This window comes from Amaranthus tricolor, chromosome 4 (genome assembly GCF_026212465.1).
Source record: "Amaranthus tricolor cultivar Red isolate AtriRed21 chromosome 4, ASM2621246v1, whole genome shotgun sequence".
In the NCBI taxonomy this organism is placed as follows: domain Eukaryota; kingdom Viridiplantae; phylum Streptophyta; class Magnoliopsida; order Caryophyllales; family Amaranthaceae; genus Amaranthus; species Amaranthus tricolor.
Window position 1 is genome coordinate 33304632 of NC_080050.1, and position 18440 is coordinate 33323071.

Genomic DNA, 18440 nt, shown 5'->3' on the forward strand with positions numbered 1-18440 from the left:
TTTTTTTTGTTTCCGCTGCACTTGAGCAAGAGCCATTTCAGTGATTATGGTAATATAATCCTTGGAAGTAATTTTATTTATAAAAATATAACTCGCAACCGGGCCCCGGCCTCGAATTCACGGGCACTCGAAAGGTAGGACCCGTTGAGGCGGGTCGATGCGCATGCGAACGAATTGTTCGAAAGAGGCGTGCATCGGTGCGTTCGCGTAAGCGGAAATTGCACCGGATCCCGTCGGAACTCCCCGCGGAAGCGTGCCCGGCGTGGATGGCCTCTTGATTTCCAAGTGTTGCGCGGATTTCTTAAATATTTCGTCGTTTTTTTGTTGCGAGTTCACCTGGCTTTTACAGCCGGCGGACTCTTTTGTGAATCGGACAATACCGGGAGGGTGAAAAACAGTATTTGGGAAGAAGAAGGCTCGAAATAAGGGGTCTCGGTTGCGAATTTACGAGCTTCGGAATGCTCTGGTTTTTTACTTTTGGGCGGCAACGCGCATGTAATCAAATTGTTACGGTGATTGAACGGGTGCGATCATACCAGCACTAATGCACCGGATCCCATCAGAACTCCGCAGTTAAGCGTGCTTGGGCGAGAGTAGTACTAGGATGGGTGACCTCCTGGGAAGTCCTCGTGTTGCACCCCTTTTTCCGTTCTTTTTTTTTTTTTTTAATTTTTTTTTTTTTTTTTTTTGTTTCCGCTGCACTTGAGCAAGAGCCATTTCAGTGATTATGGTAATATAATCCTTGGAAGTAATTTTATTTATAAAAATATAACTCGCAACCGGGCCCCGGCCTCGAATTCACGGGCACTCGAAAGGTAGGACCCGTTGAGGCGGGTCGATGCGCATGCGAACGAATTGTTCGAAAGAGGCGTGCATCGGTGCGTTCGCGTAAGCGGAAATTGCACCGGATCCCGTCGGAACTCCCCGCGGAAGCGTGCCCGGCGTGGATGGCCTCTTGATTTCCAAGTGTTGCGCGGATTTCTTAAATATTTCGTCGTTTTTTTGTTGCGAGTTCACCTGGCTTTTACAGCCGGCGGACTCTTTTGTGAATCGGACAATACCGGGAGGGTGAAAAACAGTATTTGGGAAGAAGAAGGCTCGAAATAAGGGGTCTCGGTTGCGAATTTACGAGCTTCGGAATGCTCTGGTTTTTTACTTTTGGGCGGCAACGCGCATGTAATCAAATTGTTACGGTGATTGAACGGGTGCGATCATACCAGCACTAATGCACCGGATCCCATCAGAACTCCGCAGTTAAGCGTGCTCGGGCGAGAGTAGTACTAGGATGGGTGACCTCCTGGGAAGTCCTCGTGTTGCACCCCTTTTTCCGTTCTTTTTTTTTTTTTTTAATTTTTTTTTTTTTTTTTTTTGTTTCCGCTGCACTTGAGCAAGAGCCATTTCAGTGATTATGGTAATATAATCCTTGGAAGTAATTTTATTTATAAAAATATAACTCGCAACCGGGCCCCGGCCTCGAATTCACGGGCACTCGAAAGGTAGGACCCGTTGAGGCGGGTCGATGCGCATGCGAACGAATTGTTCGAAAGAGGCGTGCATCGGTGCGTTCGCGTAAGCGGAAATTGCACCGGATCCCGTCGGAACTCCCCGCGGAAGCGTGCCCGGCGTGGATGGCCTCTTGATTTCCAAGTGTTGCGCGGATTTCTTAAATATTTCGTCGTTTTTTTGTTGCGAGTTCACCTGGCTTTTACAGCCGGCGGACTCTTTTGTGAATCGGACAATACCGGGAGGGTGAAAAACAGTATTTGGGAAGAAGAAGGCTCGAAATAAGGGGTCTCGGTTGCGAATTTACGAGCTTCGGAATGCTCTGGTTTTTTACTTTTGGGCGGCAACGCGCATGTAATCAAATTGTTACGGTGATTGAACGGGTGCGATCATACCAGCACTAATGCACCGGATCCCATCAGAACTCCGCAGTTAAGCGTGCTTGGGCGAGAGTAGTACTAGGATGGGTGACCTCCTGGGAAGTCCTCGTGTTGCACCCCTTTTTCCGTTCTTTTTTTTTTTTTTTAATTTTTTTTTTTTTTTTTTTTGTTTCCGCTGCACTTGAGCAAGAGCCATTTCAGTGATTATGGTAATATAATCCTTGGAAGTAATTTTATTTATAAAAATATAACTCGCAACCGGGCCCCGGCCTCGAATTCACGGGCACTCGAAAGGTAGGACCCGTTGAGGCGGGTCGATGCGCATGCGAACGAATTGTTCGAAAGAGGCGTGCATCGGTGCGTTCGCGTAAGCGGAAATTGCACCGGATCCCGTCGGAACTCCCCGCGGAAGCGTGCCCGGCGTGGATGGCCTCTTGATTTCCAAGTGTTGCGCGGATTTCTTAAATATTTCGTCGTTTTTTTGTTGCGAGTTCACCTGGCTTTTACAGCCGGCGGACTCTTTTGTGAATCGGACAATACCGGGAGGGTGAAAAACAGTATTTGGGAAGAAGAAGGCTCGAAATAAGGGGTCTCGGTTGCGAATTTACGAGCTTCGGAATGCTCTGGTTTTTTACTTTTGGGCGGCAACGCGCATGTAATCAAATTGTTACGGTGATTGAACGGGTGCGATCATACCAGCACTAATGCACCGGATCCCATCAGAACTCCGCAGTTAAGCGTGCTTGGGCGAGAGTAGTACTAGGATGGGTGACCTCCTGGGAAGTCCTCGTGTTGCACCCCTTTTTCCGTTCTTTTTTTTTTTTTTTAATTTTTTTTTTTTTTTTTTTTGTTTCCGCTGCACTTGAGCAAGAGCCATTTCAGTGATTATGGTAATATAATCCTTGGAAGTAATTTTATTTATAAAAATATAACTCGCAACCGGGCCCCGGCCTCGAATTCACGGGCACTCGAAAGGTAGGACCCGTTGAGGCGGGTCGATGCGCATGCGAACGAATTGTTCGAAAGAGGCGTGCATCGGTGCGTTCGCGTAAGCGGAAATTGCACCGGATCCCGTCGGAACTCCCCGCGGAAGCGTGCCCGGCGTGGATGGCCTCTTGATTTCCAAGTGTTGCGCGGATTTCTTAAATATTTCGTCGTTTTTTTGTTGCGAGTTCACCTGGCTTTTACAGCCGGCGGACTCTTTTGTGAATCGGACAATACCGGGAGGGTGAAAAACAGTATTTGGGAAGAAGAAGGCTCGAAATAAGGGGTCTCGGTTGCGAATTTACGAGCTTCGGAATGCTCTGGTTTTTTACTTTTGGGCGGCAACGCGCATGTAATCAAATTGTTACGGTGATTGAACGGGTGCGATCATACCAGCACTAATGCACCGGATCCCATCAGAACTCCGCAGTTAAGCGTGCTCGGGCGAGAGTAGTACTAGGATGGGTGACCTCCTGGGAAGTCCTCGTGTTGCACCCCTTTTTCCGTTCTTTTTTTTTTTTTTTAATTTTTTTTTTTTTTTTTTTTGTTTCCGCTGCACTTGAGCAAGAGCCATTTCAGTGATTATGGTAATATAATCCTTGGAAGTAATTTTATTTATAAAAATATAACTCGCAACCGGGCCCCGGCCTCGAATTCACGGGCACTCGAAAGGTAGGACCCGTTGAGGCGGGTCGATGCGCATGCGAACGAATTGTTCGAAAGAGGCGTGCATCGGTGCGTTCGCGTAAGCGGAAATTGCACCGGATCCCGTCGGAACTCCCCGCGGAAGCGTGCCCGGCGTGGATGGCCTCTTGATTTCCAAGTGTTGCGCGGATTTCTTAAATATTTCGTCGTTTTTTTGTTGCGAGTTCACCTGGCTTTTACAGCCGGCGGACTCTTTTGTGAATCGGACAATACCGGGAGGGTGAAAAACAGTATTTGGGAAGAAGAAGGCTCGAAATAAGGGGTCTCGGTTGCGAATTTACGAGCTTCGGAATGCTCTGGTTTTTTACTTTTGGGCGGCAACGCGCATGTAATCAAATTGTTACGGTGATTGAACGGGTGCGATCATACCAGCACTAATGCACCGGATCCCATCAGAACTCCGCAGTTAAGCGTGCTTGGGCGAGAGTAGTACTAGGATGGGTGACCTCCTGGGAAGTCCTCGTGTTGCACCCCTTTTTCCGTTCTTTTTTTTTTTTTTTAATTTTTTTTTTTTTTTTTTTTGTTTCCGCTGCACTTGAGCAAGAGCCATTTCAGTGATTATGGTAATATAATCCTTGGAAGTAATTTTATTTATAAAAATATAACTCGCAACCGGGCCCCGGCCTCGAATTCACGGGCACTCGAAAGGTAGGACCCGTTGAGGCGGGTCGATGCGCATGCGAACGAATTGTTCGAAAGAGGCGTGCATCGGTGCGTTCGCGTAAGCGGAAATTGCACCGGATCCCGTCGGAACTCCCCGCGGAAGCGTGCCCGGCGTGGATGGCCTCTTGATTTCCAAGTGTTGCGCGGATTTCTTAAATATTTCGTCGTTTTTTTGTTGCGAGTTCACCTGGCTTTTACAGCCGGCGGACTCTTTTGTGAATCGGACAATACCGGGAGGGTGAAAAACAGTATTTGGGAAGAAGAAGGCTCGAAATAAGGGGTCTCGGTTGCGAATTTACGAGCTTCGGAATGCTCTGGTTTTTTACTTTTGGGCGGCAACGCGCATGTAATCAAATTGTTACGGTGATTGAACGGGTGCGATCATACCAGCACTAATGCACCGGATCCCATCAGAACTCCGCAGTTAAGCGTGCTTGGGCGAGAGTAGTACTAGGATGGGTGACCTCCTGGGAAGTCCTCGTGTTGCACCCCTTTTTCCGTTCTTTTTTTTTTTTTTTAATTTTTTTTTTTTTTTTTTTTGTTTCCGCTGCACTTGAGCAAGAGCCATTTCAGTGATTATGGTAATATAATCCTTGGAAGTAATTTTATTTATAAAAATATAACTCGCAACCGGGCCCCGGCCTCGAATTCACGGGCACTCGAAAGGTAGGACCCGTTGAGGCGGGTCGATGCGCATGCGAACGAATTGTTCGAAAGAGGCGTGCATCGGTGCGTTCGCGTAAGCGGAAATTGCACCGGATCCCGTCGGAACTCCCCGCGGAAGCGTGCCCGGCGTGGATGGCCTCTTGATTTCCAAGTGTTGCGCGGATTTCTTAAATATTTCGTCGTTTTTTTGTTGCGAGTTCACCTGGCTTTTACAGCCGGCGGACTCTTTTGTGAATCGGACAATACCGGGAGGGTGAAAAACAGTATTTGGGAAGAAGAAGGCTCGAAATAAGGGGTCTCGGTTGCGAATTTACGAGCTTCGGAATGCTCTGGTTTTTTACTTTTGGGCGGCAACGCGCATGTAATCAAATTGTTACGGTGATTGAACGGGTGCGATCATACCAGCACTAATGCACCGGATCCCATCAGAACTCCGCAGTTAAGCGTGCTTGGGCGAGAGTAGTACTAGGATGGGTGACCTCCTGGGAAGTCCTCGTGTTGCACCCCTTTTTCCGTTCTTTTTTTTTTTTTTTAATTTTTTTTTTTTTTTTTTTTGTTTCCGCTGCACTTGAGCAAGAGCCATTTCAGTGATTATGGTAATATAATCCTTGGAAGTAATTTTATTTATAAAAATATAACTCGCAACCGGGCCCCGGCCTCGAATTCACGGGCACTCGAAAGGTAGGACCCGTTGAGGCGGGTCGATGCGCATGCGAACGAATTGTTCGAAAGAGGCGTGCATCGGTGCGTTCGCGTAAGCGGAAATTGCACCGGATCCCGTCGGAACTCCCCGCGGAAGCGTGCCCGGCGTGGATGGCCTCTTGATTTCCAAGTGTTGCGCGGATTTCTTAAATATTTCGTCGTTTTTTTGTTGCGAGTTCACCTGGCTTTTACAGCCGGCGGACTCTTTTGTGAATCGGACAATACCGGGAGGGTGAAAAACAGTATTTGGGAAGAAGAAGGCTCGAAATAAGGGGTCTCGGTTGCGAATTTACGAGCTTCGGAATGCTCTGGTTTTTTACTTTTGGGCGGCAACGCGCATGTAATCAAATTGTTACGGTGATTGAACGGGTGCGATCATACCAGCACTAATGCACCGGATCCCATCAGAACTCCGCAGTTAAGCGTGCTTGGGCGAGAGTAGTACTAGGATGGGTGACCTCCTGGGAAGTCCTCGTGTTGCACCCCTTTTTCCGTTCTTTTTTTTTTTTTTTAATTTTTTTTTTTTTTTTTTTTGTTTCCGCTGCACTTGAGCAAGAGCCATTTCAGTGATTATGGTAATATAATCCTTGGAAGTAATTTTATTTATAAAAATATAACTCGCAACCGGGCCCCGGCCTCGAATTCACGGGCACTCGAAAGGTAGGACCCGTTGAGGCGGGTCGATGCGCATGCGAACGAATTGTTCGAAAGAGGCGTGCATCGGTGCGTTCGCGTAAGCGGAAATTGCACCGGATCCCGTCGGAACTCCCCGCGGAAGCGTGCCCGGCGTGGATGGCCTCTTGATTTCCAAGTGTTGCGCGGATTTCTTAAATATTTCGTCGTTTTTTTGTTGCGAGTTCACCTGGCTTTTACAGCCGGCGGACTCTTTTGTGAATCGGACAATACCGGGAGGGTGAAAAACAGTATTTGGGAAGAAGAAGGCTCGAAATAAGGGGTCTCGGTTGCGAATTTACGAGCTTCGGAATGCTCTGGTTTTTTACTTTTGGGCGGCAACGCGCATGTAATCAAATTGTTACGGTGATTGAACGGGTGCGATCATACCAGCACTAATGCACCGGATCCCATCAGAACTCCGCAGTTAAGCGTGCTTGGGCGAGAGTAGTACTAGGATGGGTGACCTCCTGGGAAGTCCTCGTGTTGCACCCCTTTTTCCGTTCTTTTTTTTTTTTTTTAATTTTTTTTTTTTTTTTTTTTGTTTCCGCTGCACTTGAGCAAGAGCCATTTCAGTGATTATGGTAATATAATCCTTGGAAGTAATTTTATTTATAAAAATATAACTCGCAACCGGGCCCCGGCCTCGAATTCACGGGCACTCGAAAGGTAGGACCCGTTGAGGCGGGTCGATGCGCATGCGAACGAATTGTTCGAAAGAGGCGTGCATCGGTGCGTTCGCGTAAGCGGAAATTGCACCGGATCCCGTCGGAACTCCCCGCGGAAGCGTGCCCGGCGTGGATGGCCTCTTGATTTCCAAGTGTTGCGCGGATTTCTTAAATATTTCGTCGTTTTTTTGTTGCGAGTTCACCTGGCTTTTACAGCCGGCGGACTCTTTTGTGAATCGGACAATACCGGGAGGGTGAAAAACAGTATTTGGGAAGAAGAAGGCTCGAAATAAGGGGTCTCGGTTGCGAATTTACGAGCTTCGGAATGCTCTGGTTTTTTACTTTTGGGCGGCAACGCGCATGTAATCAAATTGTTACGGTGATTGAACGGGTGCGATCATACCAGCACTAATGCACCGGATCCCATCAGAACTCCGCAGTTAAGCGTGCTTGGGCGAGAGTAGTACTAGGATGGGTGACCTCCTGGGAAGTCCTCGTGTTGCACCCCTTTTTCCGTTCTTTTTTTTTTTTTTTAATTTTTTTTTTTTTTTTTTTTGTTTCCGCTGCACTTGAGCAAGAGCCATTTCAGTGATTATGGTAATATAATCCTTGGAAGTAATTTTATTTATAAAAATATAACTCGCAACCGGGCCCCGGCCTCGAATTCACGGGCACTCGAAAGGTAGGACCCGTTGAGGCGGGTCGATGCGCATGCGAACGAATTGTTCGAAAGAGGCGTGCATCGGTGCGTTCGCGTAAGCGGAAATTGCACCGGATCCCGTCGGAACTCCCCGCGGAAGCGTGCCCGGCGTGGATGGCCTCTTGATTTCCAAGTGTTGCGCGGATTTCTTAAATATTTCGTCGTTTTTTTGTTGCGAGTTCACCTGGCTTTTACAGCCGGCGGACTCTTTTGTGAATCGGACAATACCGGGAGGGTGAAAAACAGTATTTGGGAAGAAGAAGGCTCGAAATAAGGGGTCTCGGTTGCGAATTTACGAGCTTCGGAATGCTCTGGTTTTTTACTTTTGGGCGGCAACGCGCATGTAATCAAATTGTTACGGTGATTGAACGGGTGCGATCATACCAGCACTAATGCACCGGATCCCATCAGAACTCCGCAGTTAAGCGTGCTTGGGCGAGAGTAGTACTAGGATGGGTGACCTCCTGGGAAGTCCTCGTGTTGCACCCCTTTTTCCGTTCTTTTTTTTTTTTTTTTAATTTTTTTTTTTTTTTTTTTTGTTTCCGCTGCACTTGAGCAAGAGCCATTTCAGTGATTATGGTAATATAATCCTTGGAAGTAATTTTATTTATAAAAATATAACTCGCAACCGGGCCCCGGCCTCGAATTCACGGGCACTCGAAAGGTAGGACCCGTTGAGGCGGGTCGATGCGCATGCGAACGAATTGTTCGAAAGAGGCGTGCATCGGTGCGTTCGCGTAAGCGGAAATTGCACCGGATCCCGTCGGAACTCCCCGCGGAAGCGTGCCCGGCGTGGATGGCCTCTTGATTTCCAAGTGTTGCGCGGATTTCTTAAATATTTCGTCGTTTTTTTGTTGCGAGTTCACCTGGCTTTTACAGCCGGCGGACTCTTTTGTGAATCGGACAATACCGGGAGGGTGAAAAACAGTATTTGGGAAGAAGAAGGCTCGAAATAAGGGGTCTCGGTTGCGAATTTACGAGCTTCGGAATGCTCTGGTTTTTTACTTTTGGGCGGCAACGCGCATGTAATCAAATTGTTACGGTGATTGAACGGGTGCGATCATACCAGCACTAATGCACCGGATCCCATCAGAACTCCGCAGTTAAGCGTGCTTGGGCGAGAGTAGTACTAGGATGGGTGACCTCCTGGGAAGTCCTCGTGTTGCACCCCTTTTTCCGTTCTTTTTTTTTTTTTTTTAATTTTTTTTTTTTTTTTTTTTGTTTCCGCTGCACTTGAGCAAGAGCCATTTCAGTGATTATGGTAATATAATCCTTGGAAGTAATTTTATTTATAAAAATATAACTCGCAACCGGGCCCCGGCCTCGAATTCACGGGCACTCGAAAGGTAGGACCCGTTGAGGCGGGTCGATGCGCATGCGAACGAATTGTTCGAAAGAGGCGTGCATCGGTGCGTTCGCGTAAGCGGAAATTGCACCGGATCCCGTCGGAACTCCCCGCGGAAGCGTGCCCGGCGTGGATGGCCTCTTGATTTCCAAGTGTTGCGCGGATTTCTTAAATATTTCGTCGTTTTTTTGTTGCGAGTTCACCTGGCTTTTACAGCCGGCGGACTCTTTTGTGAATCGGACAATACCGGGAGGGTGAAAAACAGTATTTGGGAAGAAGAAGGCTCGAAATAAGGGGTCTCGGTTGCGAATTTACGAGCTTCGGAATGCTCTGGTTTTTTACTTTTGGGCGGCAACGCGCATGTAATCAAATTGTTACGGTGATTGAACGGGTGCGATCATACCAGCACTAATGCACCGGATCCCATCAGAACTCCGCAGTTAAGCGTGCTTGGGCGAGAGTAGTACTAGGATGGGTGACCTCCTGGGAAGTCCTCGTGTTGCACCCCTTTTTCCGTTCTTTTTTTTTTTTTTTAATTTTTTTTTTTTTTTTTTTTGTTTCCGCTGCACTTGAGCAAGAGCCATTTCAGTGATTATGGTAATATAATCCTTGGAAGTAATTTTATTTATAAAAATATAACTCGCAACCGGGCCCCGGCCTCGAATTCACGGGCACTCGAAAGGTAGGACCCGTTGAGGCGGGTCGATGCGCATGCGAACGAATTGTTCGAAAGAGGCGTGCATCGGTGCGTTCGCGTAAGCGGAAATTGCACCGGATCCCGTCGGAACTCCCCGCGGAAGCGTGCCCGGCGTGGATGGCCTCTTGATTTCCAAGTGTTGCGCGGATTTCTTAAATATTTCGTCGTTTTTTTGTTGCGAGTTCACCTGGCTTTTACAGCCGGCGGACTCTTTTGTGAATCGGACAATACCGGGAGGGTGAAAAACAGTATTTGGGAAGAAGAAGGCTCGAAATAAGGGGTCTCGGTTGCGAATTTACGAGCTTCGGAATGCTCTGGTTTTTTACTTTTGGGCGGCAACGCGCATGTAATCAAATTGTTACGGTGATTGAACGGGTGCGATCATACCAGCACTAATGCACCGGATCCCATCAGAACTCCGCAGTTAAGCGTGCTTGGGCGAGAGTAGTACTAGGATGGGTGACCTCCTGGGAAGTCCTCGTGTTGCACCCCTTTTTCCGTTCTTTTTTTTTTTTTTTAATTTTTTTTTTTTTTTTTTTTGTTTCCGCTGCACTTGAGCAAGAGCCATTTCAGTGATTATGGTAATATAATCCTTGGAAGTAATTTTATTTATAAAAATATAACTCGCAACCGGGCCCCGGCCTCGAATTCACGGGCACTCGAAAGGTAGGACCCGTTGAGGCGGGTCGATGCGCATGCGAACGAATTGTTCGAAAGAGGCGTGCATCGGTGCGTTCGCGTAAGCGGAAATTGCACCGGATCCCGTCGGAACTCCCCGCGGAAGCGTGCCCGGCGTGGATGGCCTCTTGATTTCCAAGTGTTGCGCGGATTTCTTAAATATTTCGTCGTTTTTTTGTTGCGAGTTCACCTGGCTTTTACAGCCGGCGGACTCTTTTGTGAATCGGACAATACCGGGAGGGTGAAAAACAGTATTTGGGAAGAAGAAGGCTCGAAATAAGGGGTCTCGGTTGCGAATTTACGAGCTTCGGAATGCTCTGGTTTTTTACTTTTGGGCGGCAACGCGCATGTAATCAAATTGTTACGGTGATTGAACGGGTGCGATCATACCAGCACTAATGCACCGGATCCCATCAGAACTCCGCAGTTAAGCGTGCTTGGGCGAGAGTAGTACTAGGATGGGTGACCTCCTGGGAAGTCCTCGTGTTGCACCCCTTTTTCCGTTCTTTTTTTTTTTTTTTAATTTTTTTTTTTTTTTTTTTTGTTTCCGCTGCACTTGAGCAAGAGCCATTTCAGTGATTATGGTAATATAATCCTTGGAAGTAATTTTATTTATAAAAATATAACTCGCAACCGGGCCCCGGCCTCGAATTCACGGGCACTCGAAAGGTAGGACCCGTTGAGGCGGGTCGATGCGCATGCGAACGAATTGTTCGAAAGAGGCGTGCATCGGTGCGTTCGCGTAAGCGGAAATTGCACCGGATCCCGTCGGAACTCCCCGCGGAAGCGTGCCCGGCGTGGATGGCCTCTTGATTTCCAAGTGTTGCGCGGATTTCTTAAATATTTCGTCGTTTTTTTGTTGCGAGTTCACCTGGCTTTTACAGCCGGCGGACTCTTTTGTGAATCGGACAATACCGGGAGGGTGAAAAACAGTATTTGGGAAGAAGAAGGCTCGAAATAAGGGGTCTCGGTTGCGAATTTACGAGCTTCGGAATGCTCTGGTTTTTTACTTTTGGGCGGCAACGCGCATGTAATCAAATTGTTACGGTGATTGAACGGGTGCGATCATACCAGCACTAATGCACCGGATCCCATCAGAACTCCGCAGTTAAGCGTGCTTGGGCGAGAGTAGTACTAGGATGGGTGACCTCCTGGGAAGTCCTCGTGTTGCACCCCTTTTTCCGTTCTTTTTTTTTTTTTTTAATTTTTTTTTTTTTTTTTTTTGTTTCCGCTGCACTTGAGCAAGAGCCATTTCAGTGATTATGGTAATATAATCCTTGGAAGTAATTTTATTTATAAAAATATAACTCGCAACCGGGCCCCGGCCTCGAATTCACGGGCACTCGAAAGGTAGGACCCGTTGAGGCGGGTCGATGCGCATGCGAACGAATTGTTCGAAAGAGGCGTGCATCGGTGCGTTCGCGTAAGCGGAAATTGCACCGGATCCCGTCGGAACTCCCCGCGGAAGCGTGCCCGGCGTGGATGGCCTCTTGATTTCCAAGTGTTGCGCGGATTTCTTAAATATTTCGTCGTTTTTTTGTTGCGAGTTCACCTGGCTTTTACAGCCGGCGGACTCTTTTGTGAATCGGACAATACCGGGAGGGTGAAAAACAGTATTTGGGAAGAAGAAGGCTCGAAATAAGGGGTCTCGGTTGCGAATTTACGAGCTTCGGAATGCTCTGGTTTTTTACTTTTGGGCGGCAACGCGCATGTAATCAAATTGTTACGGTGATTGAACGGGTGCGATCATACCAGCACTAATGCACCGGATCCCATCAGAACTCCGCAGTTAAGCGTGCTTGGGCGAGAGTAGTACTAGGATGGGTGACCTCCTGGGAAGTCCTCGTGTTGCACCCCTTTTTCCGTTCTTTTTTTTTTTTTTTAATTTTTTTTTTTTTTTTTTTTGTTTCCGCTGCACTTGAGCAAGAGCCATTTCAGTGATTATGGTAATATAATCCTTGGAAGTAATTTTATTTATAAAAATATAACTCGCAACCGGGCCCCGGCCTCGAATTCACGGGCACTCGAAAGGTAGGACCCGTTGAGGCGGGTCGATGCGCATGCGAACGAATTGTTCGAAAGAGGCGTGCATCGGTGCGTTCGCGTAAGCGGAAATTGCACCGGATCCCGTCGGAACTCCCCGCGGAAGCGTGCCCGGCGTGGATGGCCTCTTGATTTCCAAGTGTTGCGCGGATTTCTTAAATATTTCGTCGTTTTTTTGTTGCGAGTTCACCTGGCTTTTACAGCCGGCGGACTCTTTTGTGAATCGGACAATACCGGGAGGGTGAAAAACAGTATTTGGGAAGAAGAAGGCTCGAAATAAGGGGTCTCGGTTGCGAATTTACGAGCTTCGGAATGCTCTGGTTTTTTACTTTTGGGCGGCAACGCGCATGTAATCAAATTGTTACGGTGATTGAACGGGTGCGATCATACCAGCACTAATGCACCGGATCCCATCAGAACTCCGCAGTTAAGCGTGCTCGGGCGAGAGTAGTACTAGGATGGGTGACCTCCTGGGAAGTCCTCGTGTTGCACCCCTTTTTCCGTTCTTTTTTTTTTTTTTTAATTTTTTTTTTTTTTTTTTTTGTTTCCGCTGCACTTGAGCAAGAGCCATTTCAGTGATTATGGTAATATAATCCTTGGAAGTAATTTTATTTATAAAAATATAACTCGCAACCGGGCCCCGGCCTCGAATTCACGGGCACTCGAAAGGTAGGACCCGTTGAGGCGGGTCGATGCGCATGCGAACGAATTGTTCGAAAGAGGCGTGCATCGGTGCGTTCGCGTAAGCGGAAATTGCACCGGATCCCGTCGGAACTCCCCGCGGAAGCGTGCCCGGCGTGGATGGCCTCTTGATTTCCAAGTGTTGCGCGGATTTCTTAAATATTTCGTCGTTTTTTTGTTGCGAGTTCACCTGGCTTTTACAGCCGGCGGACTCTTTTGTGAATCGGACAATACCGGGAGGGTGAAAAACAGTATTTGGGAAGAAGAAGGCTCGAAATAAGGGGTCTCGGTTGCGAATTTACGAGCTTCGGAATGCTCTGGTTTTTTACTTTTGGGCGGCAACGCGCATGTAATCAAATTGTTACGGTGATTGAACGGGTGCGATCATACCAGCACTAATGCACCGGATCCCATCAGAACTCCGCAGTTAAGCGTGCTTGGGCGAGAGTAGTACTAGGATGGGTGACCTCCTGGGAAGTCCTCGTGTTGCACCCCTTTTTCCGTTCTTTTTTTTTTTTTTTAATTTTTTTTTTTTTTTTTTTTGTTTCCGCTGCACTTGAGCAAGAGCCATTTCAGTGATTATGGTAATATAATCCTTGGAAGTAATTTTATTTATAAAAATATAACTCGCAACCGGGCCCCGGCCTCGAATTCACGGGCACTCGAAAGGTAGGACCCGTTGAGGCGGGTCGATGCGCATGCGAACGAATTGTTCGAAAGAGGCGTGCATCGGTGCGTTCGCGTAAGCGGAAATTGCACCGGATCCCGTCGGAACTCCCCGCGGAAGCGTGCCCGGCGTGGATGGCCTCTTGATTTCCAAGTGTTGCGCGGATTTCTTAAATATTTCGTCGTTTTTTTGTTGCGAGTTCACCTGGCTTTTACAGCCGGCGGACTCTTTTGTGAATCGGACAATACCGGGAGGGTGAAAAACAGTATTTGGGAAGAAGAAGGCTCGAAATAAGGGGTCTCGGTTGCGAATTTACGAGCTTCGGAATGCTCTGGTTTTTTACTTTTGGGCGGCAACGCGCATGTAATCAAATTGTTACGGTGATTGAACGGGTGCGATCATACCAGCACTAATGCACCGGATCCCATCAGAACTCCGCAGTTAAGCGTGCTTGGGCGAGAGTAGTACTAGGATGGGTGACCTCCTGGGAAGTCCTCGTGTTGCACCCCTTTTTCCGTTCTTTTTTTTTTTTTTTAATTTTTTTTTTTTTTTTTTTTGTTTCCGCTGCACTTGAGCAAGAGCCATTTCAGTGATTATGGTAATATAATCCTTGGAAGTAATTTTATTTATAAAAATATAACTCGCAACCGGGCCCCGGCCTCGAATTCACGGGCACTCGAAAGGTAGGACCCGTTGAGGCGGGTCGATGCGCATGCGAACGAATTGTTCGAAAGAGGCGTGCATCGGTGCGTTCGCGTAAGCGGAAATTGCACCGGATCCCGTCGGAACTCCCCGCGGAAGCGTGCCCGGCGTGGATGGCCTCTTGATTTCCAAGTGTTGCGCGGATTTCTTAAATATTTCGTCGTTTTTTTGTTGCGAGTTCACCTGGCTTTTACAGCCGGCGGACTCTTTTGTGAATCGGACAATACCGGGAGGGTGAAAAACAGTATTTGGGAAGAAGAAGGCTCGAAATAAGGGGTCTCGGTTGCGAATTTACGAGCTTCGGAATGCTCTGGTTTTTTACTTTTGGGCGGCAACGCGCATGTAATCAAATTGTTACGGTGATTGAACGGGTGCGATCATACCAGCACTAATGCACCGGATCCCATCAGAACTCCGCAGTTAAGCGTGCTTGGGCGAGAGTAGTACTAGGATGGGTGACCTCCTGGGAAGTCCTCGTGTTGCACCCCTTTTTCCGTTCTTTTTTTTTTTTTTTTAATTTTTTTTTTTTTTTTTTTTGTTTCCGCTGCACTTGAGCAAGAGCCATTTCAGTGATTATGGTAATATAATCCTTGGAAGTAATTTTATTTATAAAAATATAACTCGCAACCGGGCCCCGGCCTCGAATTCACGGGCACTCGAAAGGTAGGACCCGTTGAGGCGGGTCGATGCGCATGCGAACGAATTGTTCGAAAGAGGCGTGCATCGGTGCGTTCGCGTAAGCGGAAATTGCACCGGATCCCGTCGGAACTCCCCGCGGAAGCGTGCCCGGCGTGGATGGCCTCTTGATTTCCAAGTGTTGCGCGGATTTCTTAAATATTTCGTCGTTTTTTTGTTGCGAGTTCACCTGGCTTTTACAGCCGGCGGACTCTTTTGTGAATCGGACAATACCGGGAGGGTGAAAAACAGTATTTGGGAAGAAGAAGGCTCGAAATAAGGGGTCTCGGTTGCGAATTTACGAGCTTCGGAATGCTCTGGTTTTTTACTTTTGGGCGGCAACGCGCATGTAATCAAATTGTTACGGTGATTGAACGGGTGCGATCATACCAGCACTAATGCACCGGATCCCATCAGAACTCCGCAGTTAAGCGTGCTCGGGCGAGAGTAGTACTAGGATGGGTGACCTCCTGGGAAGTCCTCGTGTTGCACCCCTTTTTCCGTTCTTTTTTTTTTTTTTTAATTTTTTTTTTTTTTTTTTTTGTTTCCGCTGCACTTGAGCAAGAGCCATTTCAGTGATTATGGTAATATAATCCTTGGAAGTAATTTTATTTATAAAAATATAACTCGCAACCGGGCCCCGGCCTCGAATTCACGGGCACTCGAAAGGTAGGACCCGTTGAGGCGGGTCGATGCGCATGCGAACGAATTGTTCGAAAGAGGCGTGCATCGGTGCGTTCGCGTAAGCGGAAATTGCACCGGATCCCGTCGGAACTCCCCGCGGAAGCGTGCCCGGCGTGGATGGCCTCTTGATTTCCAAGTGTTGCGCGGATTTCTTAAATATTTCGTCGTTTTTTTGTTGCGAGTTCACCTGGCTTTTACAGCCGGCGGACTCTTTTGTGAATCGGACAATACCGGGAGGGTGAAAAACAGTATTTGGGAAGAAGAAGGCTCGAAATAAGGGGTCTCGGTTGCGAATTTACGAGCTTCGGAATGCTCTGGTTTTTTACTTTTGGGCGGCAACGCGCATGTAATCAAATTGTTACGGTGATTGAACGGGTGCGATCATACCAGCACTAATGCACCGGATCCCATCAGAACTCCGCAGTTAAGCGTGCTTGGGCGAGAGTAGTACTAGGATGGGTGACCTCCTGGGAAGTCCTCGTGTTGCACCCCTTTTTCCGTTCTTTTTTTTTTTTTTTAATTTTTTTTTTTTTTTTTTTTGTTTCCGCTGCACTTGAGCAAGAGCCATTTCAGTGATTATGGTAATATAATCCTTGGAAGTAATTTTATTTATAAAAATATAACTCGCAACCGGGCCCCGGCCTCGAATTCACGGGCACTCGAAAGGTAGGACCCGTTGAGGCGGGTCGATGCGCATGCGAACGAATTGTTCGAAAGAGGCGTGCATCGGTGCGTTCGCGTAAGCGGAAATTGCACCGGATCCCGTCGGAACTCCCCGCGGAAGCGTGCCCGGCGTGGATGGCCTCTTGATTTCCAAGTGTTGCGCGGATTTCTTAAATATTTCGTCGTTTTTTTGTTGCGAGTTCACCTGGCTTTTACAGCCGGCGGACTCTTTTGTGAATCGGACAATACCGGGAGGGTGAAAAACAGTATTTGGGAAGAAGAAGGCTCGAAATAAGGGGTCTCGGTTGCGAATTTACGAGCTTCGGAATGCTCTGGTTTTTTACTTTTGGGCGGCAACGCGCATGTAATCAAATTGTTACGGTGATTGAACGGGTGCGATCATACCAGCACTAATGCACCGGATCCCATCAGAACTCCGCAGTTAAGCGTGCTTGGGCGAGAGTAGTACTAGGATGGGTGACCTCCTGGGAAGTCCTCGTGTTGCACCCCTTTTTCCGTTCTTTTTTTTTTTTTTTAATTTTTTTTTTTTTTTTTTTTGTTTCCGCTGCACTTGAGCAAGAGCCATTTCAGTGATTATGGTAATATAATCCTTGGAAGTAATTTTATTTATAAAAATATAACTCGCAACCGGGCCCCGGCCTCGAATTCACGGGCACTCGAAAGGTAGGACCCGTTGAGGCGGGTCGATGCGCATGCGAACGAATTGTTCGAAAGAGGCGTGCATCGGTGCGTTCGCGTAAGCGGAAATTGCACCGGATCCCGTCGGAACTCCCCGCGGAAGCGTGCCCGGCGTGGATGGCCTCTTGATTTCCAAGTGTTGCGCGGATTTCTTAAATATTTCGTCGTTTTTTTGTTGCGAGTTCACCTGGCTTTTACAGCCGGCGGACTCTTTTGTGAATCGGACAATACCGGGAGGGTGAAAAACAGTATTTGGGAAGAAGAAGGCTCGAAATAAGGGGTCTCGGTTGCGAATTTACGAGCTTCGGAATGCTCTGGTTTTTTACTTTTGGGCGGCAACGCGCATGTAATCAAATTGTTACGGTGATTGAACGGGTGCGATCATACCAGCACTAATGCACCGGATCCCATCAGAACTCCGCAGTTAAGCGTGCTTGGGCGAGAGTAGTACTAGGATGGGTGACCTCCTGGGAAGTCCTCGTGTTGCACCCCTTTTTCCGTTCTTTTTTTTTTTTTTTAATTTTTTTTTTTTTTTTTTTTGTTTCCGCTGCACTTGAGCAAGAGCCATTTCAGTGATTATGGTAATATAATCCTTGGAAGTAATTTTATTTATAAAAATATAACTCGCAACCGGGCCCCGGCCTCGAATTCACGGGCACTCGAAAGGTAGGACCCGTTGAGGCGGGTCGATGCGCATGCGAACGAATTGTTCGAAAGAGGCGTGCATCGGTGCGTTCGCGTAAGCGGAAATTGCACCGGATCCCGTCGGAACTCCCCGCGGAAGCGTGCCCGGCGTGGATGGCCTCTTGATTTCCAAGTGTTGCGCGGATTTCTTAAATATTTCGTCGTTTTTTTGTTGCGAGTTCACCTGGCTTTTACAGCCGGCGGACTCTTTTGTGAATCGGACAATACCGGGAGGGTGAAAAACAGTATTTGGGAAGAAGAAGGCTCGAAATAAGGGGTCTCGGTTGCGAATTTACGAGCTTCGGAATGCTCTGGTTTTTTACTTTTGGGCGGCAACGCGCATGTAATCAAATTGTTACGGTGATTGAACGGGTGCGATCATACCAGCACTAATGCACCGGATCCCATCAGAACTCCGCAGTTAAGCGTGCTTGGGCGAGAGTAGTACTAGGATGGGTGACCTCCTGGGAAGTCCTCGTGTTGCACCCCTTTTTCCGTTCTTTTTTTTTTTTTTTAATTTTTTTTTTTTTTTTTTTTGTTTCCGCTGCACTTGAGCAAGAGCCATTTCAGTGATTATGG

At 47.7% G+C, this 18440-nt stretch overlaps 27 non-coding genes across 27 annotated transcripts; all 27 read left to right on the forward strand.

Moving 5' to 3' along the window:
- Positions 1-522: 522 nt before the first annotated feature.
- LOC130812458 (5S ribosomal RNA) lies at positions 523-641 on the forward strand. The gene has a single exon (XR_009042043.1). It is a non-coding gene; the product is annotated as a 5S ribosomal RNA (ribosomal RNA).
- Positions 642-1203: 562 nt separating this feature from the next.
- On the forward strand, positions 1204-1322 carry LOC130811714 (5S ribosomal RNA). The gene has a single exon (XR_009041342.1). It is a non-coding gene; the product is annotated as a 5S ribosomal RNA (ribosomal RNA).
- A 562-nt stretch (positions 1323-1884) lies between these two features.
- LOC130812459 (5S ribosomal RNA) lies at positions 1885-2003 on the forward strand. The gene has a single exon (XR_009042044.1). It is a non-coding gene; the product is annotated as a 5S ribosomal RNA (ribosomal RNA).
- Positions 2004-2565: 562 nt separating this feature from the next.
- Positions 2566-2684, forward strand: LOC130812461 (5S ribosomal RNA). Its single transcript, XR_009042046.1, has one exon. It is a non-coding gene; the product is annotated as a 5S ribosomal RNA (ribosomal RNA).
- Positions 2685-3246: 562 nt separating this feature from the next.
- LOC130811715 (5S ribosomal RNA) lies at positions 3247-3365 on the forward strand. The gene has a single exon (XR_009041343.1). It is a non-coding gene; the product is annotated as a 5S ribosomal RNA (ribosomal RNA).
- Positions 3366-3927: 562 nt separating this feature from the next.
- Positions 3928-4046, forward strand: LOC130812462 (5S ribosomal RNA). Its single transcript, XR_009042047.1, has one exon. It is a non-coding gene; the product is annotated as a 5S ribosomal RNA (ribosomal RNA).
- A 562-nt stretch (positions 4047-4608) lies between these two features.
- Positions 4609-4727, forward strand: LOC130812463 (5S ribosomal RNA). The gene has a single exon (XR_009042048.1). It is a non-coding gene; the product is annotated as a 5S ribosomal RNA (ribosomal RNA).
- A 562-nt stretch (positions 4728-5289) lies between these two features.
- On the forward strand, positions 5290-5408 carry LOC130812464 (5S ribosomal RNA). Its single transcript, XR_009042049.1, has one exon. It is a non-coding gene; the product is annotated as a 5S ribosomal RNA (ribosomal RNA).
- Positions 5409-5970: 562 nt separating this feature from the next.
- LOC130812465 (5S ribosomal RNA) lies at positions 5971-6089 on the forward strand. The gene has a single exon (XR_009042050.1). It is a non-coding gene; the product is annotated as a 5S ribosomal RNA (ribosomal RNA).
- A 562-nt stretch (positions 6090-6651) lies between these two features.
- On the forward strand, positions 6652-6770 carry LOC130812466 (5S ribosomal RNA). Its single transcript, XR_009042051.1, has one exon. It is a non-coding gene; the product is annotated as a 5S ribosomal RNA (ribosomal RNA).
- A 562-nt stretch (positions 6771-7332) lies between these two features.
- Positions 7333-7451, forward strand: LOC130812467 (5S ribosomal RNA). Its single transcript, XR_009042052.1, has one exon. It is a non-coding gene; the product is annotated as a 5S ribosomal RNA (ribosomal RNA).
- Positions 7452-8013: 562 nt separating this feature from the next.
- Positions 8014-8132, forward strand: LOC130812468 (5S ribosomal RNA). The gene has a single exon (XR_009042053.1). It is a non-coding gene; the product is annotated as a 5S ribosomal RNA (ribosomal RNA).
- A 563-nt stretch (positions 8133-8695) lies between these two features.
- LOC130812470 (5S ribosomal RNA) lies at positions 8696-8814 on the forward strand. Its single transcript, XR_009042054.1, has one exon. It is a non-coding gene; the product is annotated as a 5S ribosomal RNA (ribosomal RNA).
- A 563-nt stretch (positions 8815-9377) lies between these two features.
- Positions 9378-9496, forward strand: LOC130812471 (5S ribosomal RNA). Its single transcript, XR_009042055.1, has one exon. It is a non-coding gene; the product is annotated as a 5S ribosomal RNA (ribosomal RNA).
- Positions 9497-10058: 562 nt separating this feature from the next.
- On the forward strand, positions 10059-10177 carry LOC130812473 (5S ribosomal RNA). The gene has a single exon (XR_009042057.1). It is a non-coding gene; the product is annotated as a 5S ribosomal RNA (ribosomal RNA).
- Positions 10178-10739: 562 nt separating this feature from the next.
- LOC130812474 (5S ribosomal RNA) lies at positions 10740-10858 on the forward strand. The gene has a single exon (XR_009042058.1). It is a non-coding gene; the product is annotated as a 5S ribosomal RNA (ribosomal RNA).
- A 562-nt stretch (positions 10859-11420) lies between these two features.
- Positions 11421-11539, forward strand: LOC130812475 (5S ribosomal RNA). Its single transcript, XR_009042059.1, has one exon. It is a non-coding gene; the product is annotated as a 5S ribosomal RNA (ribosomal RNA).
- A 562-nt stretch (positions 11540-12101) lies between these two features.
- Positions 12102-12220, forward strand: LOC130812476 (5S ribosomal RNA). Its single transcript, XR_009042060.1, has one exon. It is a non-coding gene; the product is annotated as a 5S ribosomal RNA (ribosomal RNA).
- Positions 12221-12782: 562 nt separating this feature from the next.
- On the forward strand, positions 12783-12901 carry LOC130811716 (5S ribosomal RNA). Its single transcript, XR_009041344.1, has one exon. It is a non-coding gene; the product is annotated as a 5S ribosomal RNA (ribosomal RNA).
- A 562-nt stretch (positions 12902-13463) lies between these two features.
- On the forward strand, positions 13464-13582 carry LOC130812477 (5S ribosomal RNA). Its single transcript, XR_009042061.1, has one exon. It is a non-coding gene; the product is annotated as a 5S ribosomal RNA (ribosomal RNA).
- Positions 13583-14144: 562 nt separating this feature from the next.
- On the forward strand, positions 14145-14263 carry LOC130811568 (5S ribosomal RNA). The gene has a single exon (XR_009041202.1). It is a non-coding gene; the product is annotated as a 5S ribosomal RNA (ribosomal RNA).
- A 562-nt stretch (positions 14264-14825) lies between these two features.
- Positions 14826-14944, forward strand: LOC130811569 (5S ribosomal RNA). Its single transcript, XR_009041203.1, has one exon. It is a non-coding gene; the product is annotated as a 5S ribosomal RNA (ribosomal RNA).
- Positions 14945-15507: 563 nt separating this feature from the next.
- LOC130811717 (5S ribosomal RNA) lies at positions 15508-15626 on the forward strand. The gene has a single exon (XR_009041345.1). It is a non-coding gene; the product is annotated as a 5S ribosomal RNA (ribosomal RNA).
- A 562-nt stretch (positions 15627-16188) lies between these two features.
- LOC130811570 (5S ribosomal RNA) lies at positions 16189-16307 on the forward strand. The gene has a single exon (XR_009041204.1). It is a non-coding gene; the product is annotated as a 5S ribosomal RNA (ribosomal RNA).
- A 562-nt stretch (positions 16308-16869) lies between these two features.
- Positions 16870-16988, forward strand: LOC130811571 (5S ribosomal RNA). Its single transcript, XR_009041205.1, has one exon. It is a non-coding gene; the product is annotated as a 5S ribosomal RNA (ribosomal RNA).
- Positions 16989-17550: 562 nt separating this feature from the next.
- Positions 17551-17669, forward strand: LOC130811572 (5S ribosomal RNA). Its single transcript, XR_009041206.1, has one exon. It is a non-coding gene; the product is annotated as a 5S ribosomal RNA (ribosomal RNA).
- A 562-nt stretch (positions 17670-18231) lies between these two features.
- LOC130811574 (5S ribosomal RNA) lies at positions 18232-18350 on the forward strand. Its single transcript, XR_009041208.1, has one exon. It is a non-coding gene; the product is annotated as a 5S ribosomal RNA (ribosomal RNA).
- The last annotated feature ends 90 nt before the right edge of the window (positions 18351-18440 follow it).